Here is a 23050-nt window from a genome sequence, read left to right as displayed (position 1 = left end):
ATCAGATAAGGTTTCATAGAAAATGACAAGCAAGTGGTAGGGATTGTACTCTGGCAAGCATCTAATTTGGGAGCTATTGTTTTCAGTATAACTGGCTGGTGCTAGGTGTCTGCTTTTCTTGTAACCTGGAGGTGCAGATTTATTGAGAAATAGCCTGGAAACTGGTGCTAGAAGCAGGTCTTGTTGGAGATAACCTGAAAATGGTACTTAGCAATGGCCTGTTAATTAACTTGAGTTCATCCTTAGGTCTGGTTATCTAAGATGGAGTCTGAACCTAAGTTTTTGTCTCTCATCAGAGGTGGGAGATTACAAGATGCCTAAGTTATAACAACACAGCCAACATGGCAGGAATAGAGAGGTTGGATTCACATGTTGCTAATCACATGATGTTGTCCCTCTGTCATGCTATACCACAGTCATAAAGCCCTCAGAAGAAACTAGAACCATGATCTTAGATCTTTCAGCTTCTGAAAATGAAGCATACAAACTTCTATTGTTTCTTATTTTTCTTATCAGGAGTATTTGTATATAGCAGCAAAAATTTAATTTGTTTTTATTTTTATTTACTCTCCTGGACTCTGTTCTTTAGATTCCTGTGATGGTTTATTTAGATAATTTTTCCATATTAGAACAAGATAGTCCAGATGAGACAGACATATTCTTCATTCTAAAAGTGAGTTACTTAACAAGTAGTCAACCTAACAAAAACGGTTAGTAATGTCACAATAGCGAGTCATCTAACATTGAAATTGTTCTAAAATTTTAAAGATATAATTTGAAAAAGTAAAAGTGATGCACTATAAAAGAACACATATATGTATATAGACACGTGTGTGCTTTCAGGGTGGTCCACTTGACAGAAGGTCCTTATAAACCACATTAGATCCAGAAGCTTCCAAAATGCCTTGAGTGCAATTTATGAGGTAGGCTTTCTTTGGAGGTCTGCAGGGCATAAATAACTATTGATTAGCTTCATACAGACAGGATTTTAGTAGAACTCTGAACAAGAGCATTAGAGAAATGCCCCCAATGGGGTCATTTTTTGTTGACCTGAGACTACATAAAAATGGGAGTATTGAATGCTTAATGTCACATTTTATTGCTTGGTTCAGCTAATTTGTCTTGTGGAAAGAAAATGTTTTTTAAAGCATTCCAGAGCCTTTGTAGTGTTAAAGCTCATTACCTTTGGTTTCATGTGAGCCAAAAAATATACAACCAATGAAGTCCTCTGAAGCTCAGCACAATGACTACACATGGAAGCAATGCTGTATGTACTGTGTCATAGCAAAGGAGGACACCTGAGTCATTTGCAGTCATGCAAGTCAATGTTATCAAGTTTGAAGAGATTCCTTTATTACTTTTTTTAATAAAAAATAATATTAATTGAACAGATTAAAGGTAGATCTATGCTCTTTAGGAATTTCTTTTATCAGTCATAAACTCTTGGTTTTAGTTTCTCTGGTAATCTTGGAAAGAGATTGTATGCATTCTATCTAGATGGATTACTTTCATATGACAAAATGTATTTTGTAAAATCAATTTGAAAAGGCAAAGCCCTGTATGAGGTTCTTTCGTGCATTTAATGCTACTGTAGCTTTGAAGAAATTATCTATCCCTTTGTTCTGATACTGAAATTAAGGTTGCAATGTACTATTCTGCTAAAATTAAGCAATAAATAATAAACAAAAGCCAGATGAATCTATTGGATTCAAGTGACTATTACGTTCCTGATAATAAGACCCCTAACTTCCTCATGAGACTTTCTTTCTCACTTATAATAGTTAAGTTTTGTATTAAAACTCATTGAGCATAGAGATATCAATCAGACAGTTGACATATTCATAATTAATGGTGGCATTGTTATATCTGATGCATATTTTTACCCTTATTGGTTTTGTTTATTTGTCTTTTCTACTTTCCCATTACCTAAATTATCCCTTCTACAGACTAACATTTCAGCCTGCTTCTAGCTAGAGAATATTCTTACACTCATTTTAAAGCTATCTGCATCACATTGGTGCTGGATATTTTATTATGATGATGTTTAATTTAACTTTTACTGAATTTTAATTATTATTATTAGTGGGCTTGATGCTGATGTTTCAGAATCATGCTTATAGCACACACTAAACAAACCTAACTTTACCTTGTATCTCTATATTCCTACCCTTTACTAATCATTGCTTGACATTCATCTAAACTTTTAAAAATGCTGCCATATTATGTCTCACATAACCATTCTTGGCAGATTTCTAAATAATTTCAGGCAGATTTGCTTGGAGAGGAGCACAGTCACACTTTTCTGATAACTTATCATTAACTGTGTCACATGAGTTCAATAAGGAAAATGATACATTTTGTCATCAGTTTTTGTTTGTTTGTTTTCTGCAGCATAGAGGATGAACCCAGAACTTTGTACATTTAAACACTGGTCCACATCTTCAATATTTCATGTCAATTCTATCATTAATGGAATTAAATATTTTCTTATATTCTTTGCAGTTTATGCAGTTTGGTTTAGTAACTCAGCTCAACTATTTCTTTCTCAAATATTAACATTATATGTATATATTTATTGAGCTTAAGCATGAATTGTTAGAATAGTTTATGAACATTATGTTGCTGTTTTTTGATTATTGTTATTCTACAGAAATTTATTAATGCTTTTTCAAGTTTTAAAATTTACATAAACTTTGTATCCGCCTTATATTTTGTCTCTAAACTATGGCTCACACAGTGAATTTTTAAAATTTTATTATTTATTTTAAAATGAAGCTTTGTGTTATCAGGTACTTTATTTTCTTTACTTCTGTATCCTTTGCCTCCTCATTATTTTACAGTGTAATAGATGACCCTAGATGTCAATCTGACTAGATCTGGACTCAACCACATCTCATGTAGCTCCATATGAGTTTGAAGTATTTTCTTGATTGGACCATTTGAAGTGGGAAGACCTACCCTAAATCTTGGCAATGTCTTCCAGTGACACCCTACATAAAATGACATTGGAAGAAGGAATATCTGCCTGCTTTGCATAATCATTCCTGGCAACTTTATCTCTCCTGCTACTGATGTATTCCTTCACTGGTGTTAGAACCTATGCCTTCAAGAGTCCAAAGTAGACTGAAAACAAGTTTGCTAAGATATTCAGTCTCATAAACTAAAAAGTTAATTGATGTCTGGATTTTCAATTTGGGTACAGCCATTCTTGAGTGGCTAACTGGGCCACAAAAGTAAGTTTTCATGTATTTGTTATTTCTTATACTCATTAACTTTACTTCCTCATTTAGAAAGTAGCGTACTGACTAGTGTAATGACAAATTGGCACAAGCTAGAATCATCAGAAGAAGTAGGATTAGTTGATAAAATGCTTCCATGAGTTCAGGCTTAAACAAACCTATAAGGGATTTTTCTTAATTAGTGATTTATGAGGGAGAAATCAGCCTGTGGGAGAAGCCATCCCTGGGTTGATAATACTGGATTCTGAAAGAGACTGGGTATGAGCCTGCCGTGAGGAGCAAGCCAGTAATCATCACACCTCATGACTTTGGTATCAGCTTTTAGCTCCAGGCCCTGCCCAGCTTGCGTTTCTGTCCTGAGTTTCCTTGGTGATGAGCTGTGATGTGGAATCAGAACTGAATTAATCCTTTCAGTCCCATGTAGCTCTGTTCATGGCTTTCCATCATAGCAACAGTAATGTTAACTAAGACAAATAGAAGCCCCTTTCTTTAGGGACTTGAGATTCTTCATGCTATATTCCCAAGATGTAGTACTAATTCATAGTAGAAACTCATCCATTAATTTTGAGATCTAAGCAATCATAGCACTTTCGTGATAGTGACTGCTATGTAAATAAGGATACCACCCTGCTAAGGTTATCAGTGTTATCCTAATATTTCCTAGGATTCTCAGGATTCTTAAATGAATTAAGTAAAAAGAATAAATCCCATTAATATTTGATCATTTAGCAGAGTAGTACCCACTACATATGTGTGACAGCTTCTAGCAGACCCTTATATACTAGAGACCTAGATAAGAATATAGCTGAATCTGCACAGATGATGTTAGAAGGCTCATAATCTTCTAGACCTTTAGTTTAGAAGAGTTGGAGTTTCAGGTTACTGCAAACCTTTATTTGAACCTGTGAGATTCCATCTGTCCTTACCACAAACATGTGTTAAGACAAATCTGGGTCCACATTTTGTCACATCACTTTAAAACTTGACTGAGCAGCATATCAGCATGTGTGAAAAAGCAGTGCTGTTAAAACACTCAGCAGGGAGGATCCGTCCTGAGTAACCATGCTGGCATCAGCAGGATTTAGGACATGAAAATCTGCCTACTGCATAAGATGTCTGAAGCCAGGCTTCCAACAGGAAACCGGTGTCAACAACAGTCTTCCAGCTATTTTAATCCTGTAGGACCTCTGTGAATTCCCACAAGGTTTTCGTGCTCACACTCATTTCTAGTGGTGTTCAAGTGTTTCTTCATAAATTTAAATCGCTCCAAAGAACACAATTGCCAGCATATGGTAAAATGTAAAAACTAGAAGAATCCAGTTACACAAGGAATTTTGTCCATTGGAACCAAAAAACTTACAATTTGACATGCACCAAAATCTTTTACAACTATACTTGGCTCACTTTTATTTAATAGGTGCAAATGTTCATGAATCCTGTTTCTCTCTTTCAAACAAGTTCTTATTTCTGCATCAGAATTGCAATCAATTAATAAATTGTCACTGTATCCTATCACTCAAAAAAAGGTTACATAAAAACTGAGATATGATTTTTAGTTTTGTGCCAAATATTTCTCTATTTAGTGTATTTTTCTGGTCTGTGTTGCTTTTAATTCAATGTAAGCATGCAATTAGATTAGTCTGGTTTTCTTTGTTATAATGAAAAAGCTGAAGCAAAGAGCATATGAAGAAAAAAAGGTTTATTTAGCTCATAATGCTAGAGACTCAAGGGCTTGGCACCCTAATTGGCTGTTTTCTGGTGTGAACTCTTTGCTGAGTCACATACAGGCAGAAAACAGGGGCAAAAACTTACATAGGAGCAAGGTACGAAACAAGAGAGCATTTGAATCCTCACTCCAGCAACTGCAACCCATTTTTCTCTAGAAACATTGTGGATTTAATTGGAGCTCCCTTAATCCTTACTCAAAGGCACTACTGTCAATCTAAAAATATCCCATATCTTAAAGTCCTACTGCCTTAGGGACCAGGCCTCCAACACACAAAACTTTCTAAGGAAAAACTATACCCAATACACAGAAGCCAGAAAACATAATAGATAAACCTGTCTAGTATACTAGAAACTTGACTATAGGCATGTAAAAAGGGGCAAAAAGATAAAATTAAGTACTATGGTTCATAAAAAGTATAGAAACTATGTGTAGATCTTTGACTAAAATAAGATTTCCATATTTCCTCCAATACTCATTGGAGATGGTCACATCAAACATGCCCCACAGTCTTTGTAAAGAGCTTTGGCTGTATGAAGACAAGGAGAGACAGCTGTAGGATGGAGCTTTTTACATTACACAGCAAATGTCCCTAAATTAATATATACCTTGTGGTACTGATCCCTGAGAACACTTTAGAATAAAGAGTCACCACGAGTTATATTCTTTCTGGCTGTGTGCTTTTATAAAACATCAGATTTCCTGGGACTTCCATCAAACCTTGCTATTCCAACTTCAAACAGTAGGCCCTTGAGCATTTCATGAAATGTAAATTACTGTCTTTTTGGTGGAAGGGGCTTGGGAACTTGACATTTTTAACCATTTTGGGAAATCAGTTGCCCAACTACAGGAAACACAGAAAGTTTTCTACAGTCTGGAGTCAGAGGCTACACAAAGAGGGTTAAGACAGACTTTGTACTTGGCTTATGCCTTTCAGTTGAGCTCAGGAAAGCATTGACTGCTCCTACATTCTCATCCTGGATCTCAGCATATTTAGTCTCTTACATCTCAGCCAATATGGTCTTTTATGAGATTAACAGGGTCCCTCTCTCTCTCTCTCTCTCTCTCTCTCTCTCTCTCTCTCTCTCTCTCTCTCTCTCTCTCTCTCTCTCTCTCCCTCTCTCTTTCTCTCTTCTCTCCCCCTCCCCCCACACATGCACATGCATATGCTCACATACCAAGAAGAGGTTCCCAGAACAGCCACATACTGAAATACTTTTGTACAAGTAGTCTTCGGTACTTGAATTAAATTATAAGACATTTAATGTACAAGACATTTAATACAAAAGAAATGACTGCTGTCCTCAGGAAAATTATAGTCTAATGACAAATGGTAAACACTTTAGTCTTGTGGGTTTTCAGAGTATGGTTTAACTTCAAGGAGTAGAGAAGCTCCTGCTTTCTGATGTAGCTCACTGAGTATACAATGGAACCATAAAATGTTAGGGTAAGGGAAGGCTATATGAAACATCTTCCAACCACTTTATCCATCACGCTGCTCTTGTGCATTGTGGGAAGTGTGTTCAACACTTACTTTCTGACAGGACTTAACAGATAAAGTACTGTGTCCTAAGATGACAGTTGCTCTTCCATCACTATACCACATAACACACAGCCCAGAGACATGACACCTGCATGAAGCTTTGCTTGGTACGAGAACTGAGTAGGGGTTGTTAATTTGGAAATGTGGATAATAAGGGAGGTTTAGTGAGACCCCTGTGTCAGAGGCCACAGAGTCTTCGCAGTGGCAAAGACAACAACTCCAAAGGTATGTGCTTGGTGCATGAAGATGCATGCAGTGCAGGGGAGGTCACCCCAGAGTGAAGGGTAACCATGGCACAGTGTGCTTTGATGTTGACTTTCTAATCTTGGCCTCCATTCATTCAACACATTTTTACTGACACTTTCTTGGTACCAAATCCATGCAAAAATCTGAATTAAATCCAAAAGACACAACTGCAGTCCTCATGAATCTTATAGTCTAATGACCGATGGCAAGGACTGTGTAAGTTCGTTCATGCTGCAGAAAATGAATGTGTACTCATCTCTAGTATGGACTGTGGGTGAGTTTCACTCTCACTGCTGAAGCAGAAATAAAAACACAAGTGTATCAATTTCCATAAGTCTTGACAATGTCCCTGAGTCATGTTATAACTTTCTTTTCACCCATTTACAAAACTGAAAAGCAGAAGGTCTGAATTTGAAGTAACCCAATGACTCCTTTCCTCGTGTCTTTGCCTGGATGCTTCTCCTATGAAGAATGATGTTCTGTGTAGCATGGGCACTGATTCGCCATTGCCATTACTGTATGCTCAAGAGGGGATAGATTTGTACTTTTATTCCCTGAACCAAACACAGCCATATACATATAACAAAATGCCAGAGAGGCCTGCTAAAAGAAAAGGGATGAGGCTTTTAAACATTCTTTTCCTTTTGCAAATCATAGACATGAAAATACCAGTAAATGAGTGACTATTATATGATATATAAGCTCTTTCTCCTATTTACTGTTGATATTAAATGAAATATCAAAGTTTATATTATTATAGCACATTTTTCTATTTGTGCTTTCACAGAATATGTACATGTATACCTATGTGTATGTGTTCATAAACATGCATGTCCATGTTTCTGCCCATGTAGACACATGAGCCTATGTGCATGTGCATATAGACCTTTGTGATTATATGTGTTCCAGGCAGGCTCAATTAGCTCAGATTTCTATGACACTTAAGTCTCTTCCAAGGTTAAGTCAGGTAACAGTTCTTCTAAATCCCAGAGTATAGAGATAGTTACAAGATAAGCTCTTGAATCCTCAAATGAATATAGAATTATATATTTGGATATCCTTGGCCAGTCACTAACATTTGCAATGATAAAAGGAAATATTGAAAACTGTTGTTAGTCTGGGTGTGAGTTCTCTATTTGCCACTTATTTGGGGAAAATCCTTAACTCAATTGGCATATGAGCAAAATGCCACTGATTCATTCTCAGGATATGGGGTTCAAGAGTAATAAAACATGAGTGAGCTGCCAATTGCAAAATCTGTTGTATATTTAGAAAAACTAATGCTGCCCATGCCTTAATATGGTAATTTCTTTTAAAGAGTGGTGCTGAATGTCAAGGCAAACTCTCAAAACTGGACTGTAAGAGTTGTATTGTCTACCTGAATGAAGAAAAAATCCTACTGCTCTTTAATGCAAGAGCACACGCAAAGTAGTACCACTACCAATCAGTGTCCCATCTTGTTCCCATGTTTACTGTGCATTCATAAGAGCATCTTAACTATTATGTTGTAGAATCCTTCTTCCTTTGCAAAGGCACACTCCAACCTCATCTTTCTCTATGTACCAAACTGACGGTACACATGTTTTGGTTTTATTACCATGAGATGACCAGGTTTCTGATGATATTTTGACTAACACTGAAAAGGGCATCCTTTGTAAGTTTGGGTGTATACATACATGTACTTTCTTGCTTTGTGCTCAGATATTTATAAGCCCCTTTCTGATCCACCCGGAATGGTTTCAGAATCTTTGCTGAAACAAGGTATAAAGTGGAAATTTTCCATGTGTGCCTTGTCTATGTGGTGGGTCAGGGTACCCAATCCCCACTCTACAGATATTGTATCATTCACAACACCCTATGCAAAGTAGGAAATTGAGTGGAAAATTCAGCCTTGTGCACGAATGCAAAAGCACCCAACAGTCATTTGAATAAAATAAATGCATAAAGGCTTGAACTATATTATCACATTTAGACCAAATCTTAGCTATTATCAGACATGCAGGCCAGAAGTTTCTAAAGGTTGTTATTTCTTAAAAACATGATTGATATTGTAGATTTTTTTTAAAATTGAATGTCATGAACCAGACATCCATAATTATATTATTTGTCTTATACAAATGAAAAGGAATAAATTAAAGCTCGACATGTTGCAACAGGACTGTTGACATTATATACAAAGCCTGCTTATTGTCCTAAGATTCTCTTAACCTTCAGCCAAAATCTTTCAAAACTATTAGTGTTAAATCTAGCAGCTGTTGTCAAATTTCCCCTGTTCTCTGTTTTATGCATTGTGCTTTATTTGAAATGTTTGCTGTATTTGTGTATATAACTTTCTGTGAGCTGTTCCTTGAAAACTCTGAGGATTAAACATGAAGACTGAGCCAGTTCAAAAGGAACAAAGTTAAGAAAATTAGGGAAAACTTGCTAAAATGAATGTTTAAACGATTAAAATATTTAGCAAGATTTGCCTGGAGCTGTGTCCCTTTATGTAAAACATGATGCTTTGCTTCCCCCCCCCTCCCTCTCCCTCTCCCTCTCCTTCTCCCCTCTCCCCTCTCAAAAAAATGAGGTTTAAAAAAGCATAACTTACTGAACATTTTTCTTTCCTCTTTAAAAGCATTAGAAATGTAATATCTAAATATTTTATGTAAATAGTTCTGCTTGATTAAAGCAGAAATATCTCAAGCATGCCAAGAATTTGTGCTAGGGGTTAATGGATATATTAAGTGATAGAAATGCAGAGCTGAAGGGACCATTCCTGAGTTTGTGTTGAGTTGTGACTTTAAGTTCTTAGGTCCTGACTGATGTGTGTGTGTGTGTGTGTGTGTGTGTGTGTGTGTGTGTGTGTGTATGCATAAAATTTGTGTTTATTCAGTTTTAATTACAAAAGTAATTTATGAGTTGGGATATCAAATGGGAAACCACACTACCCAATTCTTTGCACTAACTAATAGCATTTGGAGTGTTCTCCATGTCTGGCCGTTTCAAGAACATCAACTATTTTTGCCTAGTATAGAAGGTCCCAATTCTTCAACCACAATGCCTTTCAGTGGTTCAGTAAATTTGTTCCTGATAACCCTTAACCAAAAATAAATATGAATTATCCATTTTAAATAGGTTTTAAAACTTTATAATATCTATCTTAACAATTTTGAAATCCTTTAAAATCATATATTTTATATAATTTTAAAATTATTTTATTTTTTTATAAAATATAATTTCTCACAAGATATCTGTACATGATAAATTCTATGACATTTCCTAACATTTGCATGTTTTTTTCTTTCATGTTTTGCCTGCAGCAGACTTTCATGTAACACTTGCTTTTATCCACAGCCACCTAAACAATTCTGGTGGTTCACAAAATACAGCATCATTAGAAATTATGTAAGAATTTCACAATTGTTAAGATAGACATTTATGAAGAAGCTATGCCTTTTTTCATTCAGCAGTTGATATGCTGCATAAAGGAAGTACAGTGTAACTACATTTCCTATGGGGGAAAAAACATAAAAATTTGGAAAACTTGAGTCTTCCATATGAGTGAATTTACTCAGCATCTGGAATATTTCTCACCAGCTTTGGAAATTTTCACCCTAGCCCATTTTTAGAAAAAAGAATGTTTACCTTGCCTGTTGTCATGCTAGGTATGTTGTGATGTAAAAATGGATTGAATGCCATTATGGATAGGTACCATTCCATGACCTGTCCCCATCTCATAATCAGTAGCACTTGCAGGCAAGCACTGAAACTACATGATGTTGATAATTGGGTAAGAATGGCTCTGTGTCAATCACTGGGCCATATAACATCTTTAATTTCCCAGAAGGCAATCTACAGATAAGTACCTAAACATTCCAAATTACTGTCCTGCTTGGACAATTTTTATTAAAGAACAGTACTTAACATTATATATGCCTGAAAGAGACAATCTTCTTGGACAGGTTAATACCACCCTAGAATATTTTCTGCTCTAGATGATTTAGGAGGTAGGCAAAAGGAAGGAAGGAATATGGGAAGAAAGGAGGAAAGAAAGATGAGTAAATAAAGGCCACTGAAAACATGGTGAATATACAGACATGATCTTTCTATTTTTTTATGCTATCATTTTCCCCCTTTTTTATTGGATAATTTATGTACTTACATTTCAAATGTTATCTTCATTTGTGGTTTCACCCTCTCCCATTCCCCTCCCCAATACTTCTATGAGGACACTACCCATCCTGCCCACTCCCACCTCACCACCCTGGCATTTTCCTACACTGAGGAGAAGGGCCTTCATAGAACCAACACATTCTCCTCCTATTGACACCAGACAAGCCCATCCTCTGCTACACATGCAGTTGGAGCCATGAGACTCAACATGTATACCCTTTGGTTAGTGGTTTAGACCTTGGGAGCTCTGCAGCGTCTGGTTGGTTGATATTGCTATTCACAATGAAGTACTGCACAGCTATTAAAAACAATGACTTCATGTAATTCTTAGGCAAATGGATGAAATTAGAAAATATCATCCTTAGTGAGGTAATCCAGTCACAAAAGAATACACATGATATGTGATATGCACTCACTGATAGGAGGATGTTAGCCCAAAAATCTCAGAATATCCAAGATACAATAAACAAACCATATGAAGCTCAAGAAGAAGAAAGACCAAAATGAGGATGCTTCACTTCTTCTTAGAAGGGGAAACAAAATATTTATGGAGGAAGTTCGGGGACAAAGATTGGAGCAGAGACTGCCCCACATGGGGATTCATTCCATATGCAGCCACCAAACTCAGTCACTATTGCTGATGCAAAGGAGTACTTGCTGACAGGAGCCTGATATGAATGTCTCCTCAAAGGCTCTGTCAGAACCTTTCTTATACAAATAAGGCTGCTTGTAGCTATCCATAGGAGTGAGCAAGGGACCCAATGGAGAAATTAGAGAAGGGAATGAAGGGAACGAAGGAGCTGAAAGGGTTTGCAACCTCATTGGAAGATAAGATTTTTCTTAGGATGGCTCACATTGCCCATTAATAGTATGCTCCATTCAACAATGGTCCCATTGAATGTTTCCGGCTATCACCCTTCTGAACGTGCTTGCCTCTTCTTTGCAATAAAAACGTATGTCTTCTACATGATACCCTGTGCATTTCTTCTCTGTCATTTGGGCAGAGACCAGAAAGTCAGAGCAACACTCCAGAGTTGTACCATATATTCACACCACCCAGAGGACAGACCACCCTTGGGAATGTTGAGAGTCATGACCAGTTCCTCCCTATGGTTGCATCTATCTTCTCAGCACCACTAACTAATTGGTGAACACTAACATTGCTGAGAACCGGTGCCTAACATTTATGCAAGGAGAGAGCAGACTTTGTGGATTGAAGAAAAGATTGTGGCTTGCCATTGGCTTTCCAGTAACATTCATTTGGCAGGATTTCTAGCATGTAATGAATTTAGAAAAAAGAGTTTTTAATCCACTGTACTGTGATATGTGAATTTTAGTATTCCTTATTATTATCAACTTTCCTTTCTCATTTGTAGGTAGAATATCTTTCTCATATGAGGGGGATATGGTATGAAAGATTGAAAAGATGACAGGCTCTACTGACATGGTTCTTCAATTTACTGATTCATTGTCTTTAATGTTCATTCATGAATGTATTCATTCAGCTGTTTATGGAAAATACTTTGTAGGTAGTATTTGAAGAAGGATGTACAAAAAGCTATATATTTCAGGGATGGTTTTGGAGTAGGGGAAGCCAGATTTCTAATGTTGGCTAATTACAAAGGTACATATAGCCTCACCATGTCTAATTTGTAAACACTGCTGAACTCAGAAGTCAGAAAAGAGAAGACAGAGGGGATAGACAGGATAGAAGTATACAATGAGCCCTGTCATTCCCACAGTTGACAAGGTATAGAGAAGATCCTCTGTGTTTGGTTTGACTAGAGTTTTAGGCAAGATGAACAATTATATGTAAATAACAGTATATGTTATAATCTTCTAATAAACTATATAATAAATGCAAATCCAGATGTTTATGGGGGAAAGTACTCCTTTTCCTGAGATCATTACCAGATAGAATTGACACAGAGAAAACATCCCAGTTGAGTACTGAAAAAGGATTATTACATTGCTAGTCAGTCAACCCCAGGCCAGAATGTCACAGGCTGAAGAACAAACCTAAGTGTGAGTGGGTTCCCAGGAGCATAGCATGCATGGAGTGGAAACTGCTAGTGAGGCCCTAAGGAAGGCAGGGGAATCTTGCGTTTCTCTCAGAGCTAGAAGGTACAATGGCAAGCAAAACTGGAGGAAGTGTTTAAAATGTCTCACTACTTTATCATGAAGGAATTTATACAAATTCACACTTTTCAGTAGCTTGGGGAAAAGAATGTTAACGTTATCGCATCTATAATGAGGACATGATCAAAAGATGTGTAGTAATCTTGTTGAGAACAAAGAGTGTAAGGAATGAGAAAGAAGATGGGGAAATCTGACTCTAAATTGACTATACACAGAGGCTCAAATCTTGTCCTGTGTCCTGTCTACCCTCCATCCTCCTTCCTCTCGCTTACTTCTAAATGCATACAGGGCTCACTTCTGGGTGTGAATCTGTTCAGCAAAGCGTCCAACCTCACGCTCAGGTTGCCCCCAGATTTGGGACCTTGACCACAGAGTATTCCTTCTAGCAGACCGTATCTCTGTTCCAGACAGCTGCAAAGATGGCTTACTCTCTGCTTTGAAAAGTCACTCCGACCAGGGCCACACTGCCGAGCACATGTGGTTGCGATTTCATTTATGCTTTATCATTTTTCATTCTGACATAAGAGCTCCTCTGCAGCGGGCGAGAGCGCTGCGCATTGTAAGGCGTAATGTGAACCGAGGGCTTCTGCTTCGTGCCAGAGGAAACGTGATTCAGAAACAATTTGAGGGCAACTGCAAGGTGATGTGACCCAGAGAACCAGAAGCTATTGAAACTTTAAACATCAGTTCTGGACACTATAATATGTTCTGCAGGGCAGCTTGGAAAAACAGGAAAAACCCTCCTTGGCCAGTCCTTGGAGAATTAGAAAGCTTTAAATATCATATTGGAGAAAATGTTTTTAAAGGGCCATGGGTACTTACAGTCTCAGAGGCTAGACTTGAAGCATCTCTATCCTATGAGTCCATGAGAAACAGAAACCATGAGAGAAGATGGATTCCTGGGTCTGGTCAGGCTCACATGGGACTTCTATATTGCTCCATCCCACACCAAACCTTCTCTAAGATAGCCAGAGTTTGTTAGTCTTTCTCAAACTACATCTATTGAAAAGCTAAATTTTAGGAAGCCATACTTATTAAAAAAATTCAAAAGGAAGTGTCCCTATTGATCTTTTCAGAGGGACAAAAAACACATCGATATAATATGTTGTGGGTTTCTTGGAGGGGACAAGGAAGGGATTGTGGATCAGAGCAAGGACTTAAGAAATATTAATGGAAGAGTCAAGCAGAGAGGAAAAGGAACAAAAGAGGGTGAGAAAGGAATCTCAGAACCACAAGGTCAGCTTGCAGCTTTCGTGTAAGGAAAGCAATTGTGTATTCTCAAAACCAGTGTTTGGTGCTTCTGATTTGTGATCAGGTTATCCCCTAGACATTTTGGTTCTCCTGTGTATCTCTGACAGGTCATAACAGGGTGTATGGAGATCACTGGCATATCCTATGTTGTTGCTATTATTTTGCAGGACCCACAATATCTCTTTTTGCAACTTTATAATCTGAATGCACAATCTGCCTTACTTTGGTAATTGTGCAGAAATGAAACATGGGTCGCCTAATTATACAAAATGAAATTTTTGTAAAGAATACCTTCCCCTAGATACTTTAAAATTTTGAGATTATAATTATGGCATTTACCCTTTTTATGTTCTCCCTCCTAACTCTCTTGTGTGCTCCATCACTCTCTTTCAAAGTAATGGCCTCATTGTCTTTGTTTTATACACACACACACACACACACACACACACACACACACACACACTAATAAATATATAAATACAGCCTACTTAGTACACATGGTACTCATTTGTGCTCAGTATTCTCTATTTTGACATTGGTTACTGTTGGGGTAACATTTGTGTTACCGAATGAATGATATTGATATATCTATGTGAAGTAGTATTTGCAGTGTATCTATGTTTTTTAGAGTCCTCCTATTGTTCATTTTGTTTCTCAGAATCACATGCAGTACACTGAATTGCTATTAATTGTTCTATTACATTCTGCAGCTTTTCCCCCAGTAGCTGAAATCCAACATTATAATGAGAGTAAAAACAAAAACAAAACAAAAACGTGTTTTCTCAGCTTAATTGTTATTAGTAAGCTTTCCTGCCTGGTATGGGTTTGTGCTTATAAGCACAGTCTTCTCAAACATTCAAAGGAACTATAACTAATTTGTGAGTGTGTACGTGTGTGTGTGTGTGTGAGAGAGAGAGAGAGAGAGAGAGAGAGAGAGAGAGTGTTTACATGCAACTGTTTCATTCAAAGGAACAGTAGCTGATAGGAAGTTGTCTTAGTTTCTTTTTCTGTGTTTGGAATATAATATGCTGGCAAAAGTAACTTAGGGAAGAATGTGTTTTAACTTAGATCAAAAAAGATATAGTCCAGGGTTCCAGAAAAGGCATAGATGCAGGTACAAAAGGCATGGTAGCAAGGAGAAGAAAGCTCCTTAGACATCTTACATCTGTATTAAAAAATAAGTGGGTCAACAAGAATTGGGTAGGGCTATAAAGTCTCAAGACCCACCCACATTGACCCAATTCTCCCAGTAAGGGTCTATTACTTAAATGTCCCAAGGTCTTTCTAAATCTTAACACCAACTGAAGACAAGGTGTTCGAGTTTATGAGTCTATGATGACATTTTACAACTCACAGCAACACTCAAAAGGAAAATAAAATGTAGATAGATAATTATGGCGCTACACATGCACTATTGACTGTCATAAGTCAGAAGATGGTGGGGAAGCCAATCGGTGGACTCTGGGTTCCCACGACTATCCTTAATATGGATGCCCAGTTTTAGTCACACCATTGAGAAAGTTAACTTCTTTATTGCTACAAAGCTGTTTGCTGATTGCCACACTTGTATTAAGACAGTAAAGACCAGGAAGCAGCTTCAGAGTCCTAGTAGATACTAAAGCAACAAGACTATCCAATCACTAAACAGAAGGCTTATGGCATGAACTGTTCACTCCATCCCTTCTTACTTGTTCACATCTGTTACTTGGCTTGTTAAAGTAAATACTTAAGTGAATGTTGCCTAAGTTTATGTGCAGCTTTTCTGAATATTGCCTACTTCTGAACCTCTTGGCTTATGCTTTGGTTTTGCAATTGAAATGCTGTTTCTCTGAATCAGCAGCCATACCTAACCAATTGCAAATGGTTCTTGGGGACTTTTCCCTATAAGGAACCTGAATTAGCACCTGGAGAGCTCCTCTGTAGAACATCCATTCTTCCTACACACCATCCATTGTCGTTTTGGTTTTTGTTGTTATTCTACATGATGCACTTGCTATCTAAAGATTAAGAGCTTGGGTCCATAAAGAAGGCAGAAGATGTAGTGTTTGTGGGTCTGGAATATCTCAATTAGTGTACAATCTCTAGTTCCTTCTACTTAACCTGCAAAGCTCACTTTTTCTTTATTGATGGATAAAATTTTAGTTTGCATATATACTGTACTTTTATAATCATTCAGGTGAAGGGAATTATGTCATTTTATATCCTAGGTGTTGTGAATAGCATGGCAATAAAAACTAACTGAGCAAGTATCTGTCAATTAGGCTGTCAGACCCTTTGGGTACATTCTCAAAGGTAGTATACTTGGAGGTATCTGTATCTCAAAGGTATCTGCACTTTTATCTTTTGATAATTTGTCACATTGCTTTCTATAATGGCTTTAACAGGCTGTGATCCCAGCAGTGAGTAGAGGTTCTCTTTACCCAGTATCTTGGCCAGCATTTGTTGATGGTTGCTTTTTGTTTTTGTTGTTTGGTTTTTGCTTTGTGTTTTGCTTTGGTTTTTGTTCCTTTCCTTTCTTCTTCCCTCCTCTTTCTTCCTTTCTTTTCTTTTTTTCTTTCTTTATTTTTCCTTAGTCATTTTGAATGTGGCAATCTGGAATCTCAGAACACTTCTCTAATTTTAAGGATTTTAAACACATCTCCAGATATTTCTTAGTCATTGTTACCTATACTTTTAACAGCTCTGTTCAGAGCCATCAAGGACAATTCTGCCCTTACATTGCTATTGATCTGTGAATACTCAGTCTTAGAAGGCTCATAAAACACTTAGAAGCATTAGGTAAACTGGGAAAATGAAATAGACAAAGTGGAATGGGAACTTACTGGATGCCTTTGGAATGTTTTTTTCCAGTTAGCACCTGTCTTTTGAGATATCTATGCCATCAATAACATAAACAGTCTATTTTTAATATGGGTAATATTTCTTAGACTAAAGATCCCAGTTTAAGCACATTATTATAGACATTAAGTTTAATGTGTCCTTCGTCGACATATAAGACAAGAAAAACAGCCCAGTAGTGATTGTATGAGCTAAGACACTAACCAAAACTTTCTGTGGTGTAGACCTCCCATTTGACACTCAACTGTATGCGACTTCACCTATGTCTGATCCTGGTTTTTAGTTCACAGGTGTACATAGTCATACTCCTGAATGAATGTACTTAGTTTGTCTTCATTCCAAAGGAAATCATAGTGTTCCTTGAAGGCTACTGAGGTACCATTGAAAGGCTGAGAATGGAAGGAATGGTGAAGTAGAGTCTGAGGCCATGTTTTTCATTAGTGCAGATTTTTTCTCTGTATTATGCATTAAAATATAATATCACTTCTCTTTGCAATAAAATGTTGGTATATAAAATGGTATTCATAAAACCTTCAGTAAAATTGAAATAGAATTATATGCAATATCTATTTAAATAAATCTTTGAAAATTTGTGCCTAAAATACCTTGCCTTCTCAGCATAACCCTGAGGCAGATCATGAGGAACTCTGTCATATGTCACAACAGCATGGCTCATTAGAAAGTCTGCTGAGAGAATCCTGCCCTTGTCTTCCCTCTAGTCACCAAGGACACCTTAAATGAGCTGATCTAATCTTGATACACATTGTCCACTGAATATTTACATTTCTAAATTACTGTCAACCAGTGGATAAACCATGACACTCCCTGTCAACAAGCAGCAATTTGGGGAGCCATATTATTCTCACTGCTACAGATTAAATAACTAAATGCCAACAGTTTATCTAAAGTAGACTCAAGGAATTCTTATTTTGATTTTCCTAATGATAAAATGTTCAAACTCTCAGGTTCTTAAATAAAACCAAACAATATCTGTTCACTCTTCTAAAGGTGCTTCCGGCAGAACTATTAGATCACAAAAGCAAACATACTTCTGCCTGTAAGTAGTTACTGACTTTCCAGTTCTTGCCCCTGTCTATCAGAGAGCAGGCTACACGGTAAACTGAAATTTGCTGTTACTTACTAATGTGTGTAAATTAAATTGCTTTCAGCTGCAAGTTAAAGAAAACTTCACCTTTAATCATCTTAAATAACAAGGAAGTCTACTATTTCACAGGGGAGTGAATCCAGAATCATATAGTGGGTACCATTATCCCATATAACATATAGCCTCTCACCACTGGATCTCTAGAGATTCCTAATGTTCCAAGTCATTTGTTATTGGCAAAATATCAGCTTCTATAATAGCAGTATTTACTACATTCTTACAAGAATTAAATAAATAATAATCACATATACAATTTTCTTTGTCTGTGTTTCAATAAAATATACCCCATTGTAGAAATCTGAGTAGATTGCCCCCTCTCTAAAGAGGACATCCTTTATAATTAAAAGATATATCAGTACTTCCATGTACCACATTCAAGACATAATACAGTTTTCATGAGGAAGAAGAATGTTTATTCTTTTATCATTGATTAGAAACAATTAAATATGGGACTGATCCTCTGAATATGTGATACTTGTATAACTTGGTTTTCTGATGGGATGCCTAGCAGTGAGAAGCAGGAGACAGCTCTGGGTTGTTTTGTCCAGCATTAACATGAGGAAAGGTGCATAGTCTTAGTGTAACTTGATATGCTTTTTTTTTTATGTTCATGGGAGGCCTGCCTTTTTCTGAAGAAAATATAAGGAGGAATGGATGGTAGCCAATCAGAGGCAAGGTGGGAGGGAGGACTTGGAGTAAAGAAAAGAGAAAACCTGTGGTAGATATAAAATTTGATGAATACAATGATATGCTTTATCATACTTACTTCACATTATTTTGGCCTGATAGAAAAACAGTAAATCCAATTTTTTTTTCATAATAAACTTCCTGTGATCAATACACATCTTATTAACCTTCAGTTGCCAAGACATTTTATTCAGAGTGGCACAAGTCAGAGAATAGTGACATGAAATAAAATGTAAAACAAAGTTTACCGCATATATTATTTCTACAAGAAATGAGTATGCAATAAACACATTTCTAGAACTGTTGCAAAATAATAGAATTTACGGATGGTTTAGACTATTCCTTATAATCCAGTTGTTTCCCAGTAACATATTCATTAACCACCAAAGCTTTAATATATGGAAATGTTCAAGTATCTCCTCAAATCTGCAATTTCGTAACCCCTTTAAAAGTAATCAGCAATGGCTCACTCATGTCCTTTATCAAGCCATGAAAATGTATAGTGAGAAATTCATGATGGCTAACAGTCACCCATCTACTTCATAATTTTGTGCATATTTATGCTCCGAGCTGTCTGTCTGCTCACTTATCTACTAGACTCAATTAGTACTGAAAACCCTCTCCATCAAGTTTTTTGAGGAATTGATCAGGATTCGAATATCACTTTGAAGAGAAGGATGTTTTGGTGGGATAGACTTAGACTTCAGCAAAACAGGGCTATCCCAGAGACTGTGTTATCGAAGAACCGTTCAGTGAAGTGAAAAGCTGCTGGTATCATTGCCAGTTCATCAGTCGCCCACAAGGATACTCAGCTATCCTTTCACGCTAGTTCTCAGCGAGTCAGCTAGCTCCTCTCCTGTCAACCATCACTACCTCCACTGTCTTCCTTGTCATACTGTCAAAGCCTGCAATGTTTGTACCAATGTTGACAACCATGGCTCGTACATAAAGTAAAGCACTGCATGCTGAGCCAGATCACAACCAAAACCCTACCATCTTGGAACTTGGGGGTGTCACTTTAGTTTTCAACCTCTACTGTAACAACAATACATAGGACAAAGGAATTTGGAGGAACATGCCATCCCATTCTTACCAGCTACTGTTCTCAGCACTGTGACATTGTACCTAACAGAAAAAGCAGCTACACAGTCTCGGGGGATGAGTTCACTGTAGAAAGTGACCTGTACCTTAAGATCCTTCTGGTGACAAATACAAATGTCATCAGATGTTATCAATTTTATTATTTTTGCCAAACAGATCTTCCCAATATCTAATTTTTACCATAATTTTCATGTGCTTTGATATTAAGATGTTTGACATCAGTTGTGGATAATCACTGGCTATATGGTACCACCTACTAACTTTCTGCTAATAACTTGTTTATTTGTCTGATTCTTTGCTATTTTATTTTGATATGGCTGTTCACATTTTTACTATAGGCTCAGTGTTTGATTATTAGCTATACATATTTTTCTGTTTGTCTTTTGATGTTTTATTTTGTGTGGCTTAAACAATCAATTTTATCAATTCTATATTCAAGTTTAGGATTCTGTGCCACAGTTAAAATTGTATTGACTACACTAAACTTTTCCTAAACTGATACCACATGCTGACTATAGTTTCACTTTTGGTGACATTCTTAAACTGTTATTGGTGTAAGTAATGAGTTGGAAATTTAATTAACATTTTCCTCATTTGGAAACAAAGCTCAGCTACTCACAACCAAAATGACAAAACATTCTTTAAGGTTTTCTCATTTGGTTGTCACTCCTAGTACACTACACAAAATAGTTTTATTACCCTTTAATAAGTAATCATCTTAATCACTATCATTTATAAAATGTTCTAAGTATACTTAGATCAATTTAATTTTTTATGTTACATAGACTATCTTGGCATGTACACATTAAGAGGACATCCCATTTCTTTATTACTCCTTTACTGAATATCAAAGTAACCCAGATTCTGATATTTTTGTTTTGTTTTGTTTTGTTTTGTTTCTCTGTGTTGCCTTGGATGTCCCAGGCTAGCCTTAACCTCATGGAGATTCCCCTGCCTCTGTCTCTGCCTCCTAAGTGCAAGGGAATAAGATGTGAGCCACCACCACTGCCCAGCTCTAATGTCCTATTTAATGCTATCCCTCCTAATATATTCCATATTGAATATTGAAGCATACTGAAGATGTGGTAATGGAAATTCCTTTTCTTTAAGACCAGTTGGAAGATAAATACACTTGACTAATTTTTTTCTGCCAACATGTACTAATTTTTCTCTAACGGACAGGGAGTCTCTGACTTTCCATATCTTTCCATGACCCTTATCCTCTCCACAAGACTTTCTATAAGGCATATAAAGAATCACAGAGGGCTTTGTTGAGTGAGGGGAGAACCTAGTACTTCCTTTGCAACATTCTTGAAGTTCTTCATTTTCTCACTCTTAAAAGAACATGTTGATTTACAGAAGATCTTTGTTTAGTACCAAGGAAATGACATTTTAGCAGATGCTCTTTCTGTTCAGAAAAGGAGGGGGTTCAAAACCAGTCAAGATAAAACTAAAAGTGCTTCTGACCTCAAAATCCATTTCTAACTCCTCACAGCAGAACATGCAACTCTTACAACATGGCACTCCTTTACAAATAAAAGTATTTATAGTTTGTCTTTTGAAAACATAGGGAAATTCTACTATGTGTATAAATGATCACCTTCTGGGAATCTATCCTGTCTGAAAGGAAATCTCTGGCTTCTGACTATGGGCAAAGATGCCACAATTATTAAAATATTAGACTGACAAGTCCATGGGGACATGCACAGTGGAGGCTTAGCCAACTTCAGAGAAAAAGGGATCAGAAGATTTTCCAAGACTTAGCTTCTACTACTGCCTCTGCCTACTGCTTCCTGTGGCTCCACAGGAGTGGCCATTGGGAAAAATCTACTGGATTTACTTACTAGATAAGAAAGGAAAAGCTGGACTTATAATTTTGTGTAGTGAATACTTTTGGTATGCTGACTATCCTCAAAATGTCTGTTCTTAAGTAGAACCAGCTTTTTGCTTCTTCTGTTTTGAATTAGACTCCAGTGTACATGGATCAAAGATTATAGAAGAATGATAAGGAAGTAATATTTGCCGATGATAGTTAGATAGGCCCAATCCAAAAAATTCTATATATTGCTGATGTGTCAAGACCGAGCACATATGCCTCCAAAATAATCCTCTTTGAAAAATGGCCAAAATATTATTAAAATTAAATAATTTTTAAAAATTAAAAATTAATACAGTATTATTTCAGTGATATTAGGTACTGAAAGCAAAACAATGTCCAGGTATATTCAATCCATGGTTGAAGAAAATACTTAACAACACTTAACACAAGATTGGAAGTAGTTAAAATATTATGTTTGTGAATTTTTCATAACTTGGTTGTGTGGTTCTCAGGTGTAAACCCTGAATGACAATTTAGTATCACAATGTTAGAAGATTGTACAGAAAATACTGTCTGTAATAGGTATAATTTTTGTAATAATAAAGATAGCACATCCTATGGCTGAGAAGCATCTAAGGAAGTGCTCAACATCCCTAGTCATCAAAGAAAGGCAAATCAAAACAACCCTGAGATTCACAGGAGTCAGAATGGCTAAGATCAAAAACTCAAATGACAGCATGTGCTGGTGAGGATGCAGAGAAAGAGGAACACTCCTCCACTGTTGGTTTGTAAGCTGGTACAACCACTCTGGAAATCAATCTGGCGGTTCCTTAGAAAATTGGACATAGTACTATCTGAAGACCCAGTTATTCCACTTCTGGGCATATACTCCAGAGACACTCCAATATACAATAAAGACACATGCACCACAATGTTAATAGCCGGCCTATTTATAATAGCCAGAAGCTGGAAAGAACCCAGATGTCCTTTAGTAGATGAATGGATACAGAAGTTGTGGTGTATTTACACAATGGAGTACTACTCAGCTATCAGAAACAATGACTTTATGAAATTCCTAAAAAAAAATAGATTAATCTAGAGAAAATCGTCCTGAGTGAGGTAACCAAGTCACAAAAGAACA

Source organism: Micromys minutus (genome assembly GCF_963924665.1).
Source record: "Micromys minutus genome assembly, chromosome: 1".
NCBI lineage: Eukaryota > Metazoa > Chordata > Mammalia > Rodentia > Muridae > Micromys > Micromys minutus.
The sequence above is the reverse complement of the archived record's forward strand: the minus strand, read 5'-3'. Positions refer to the sequence as shown.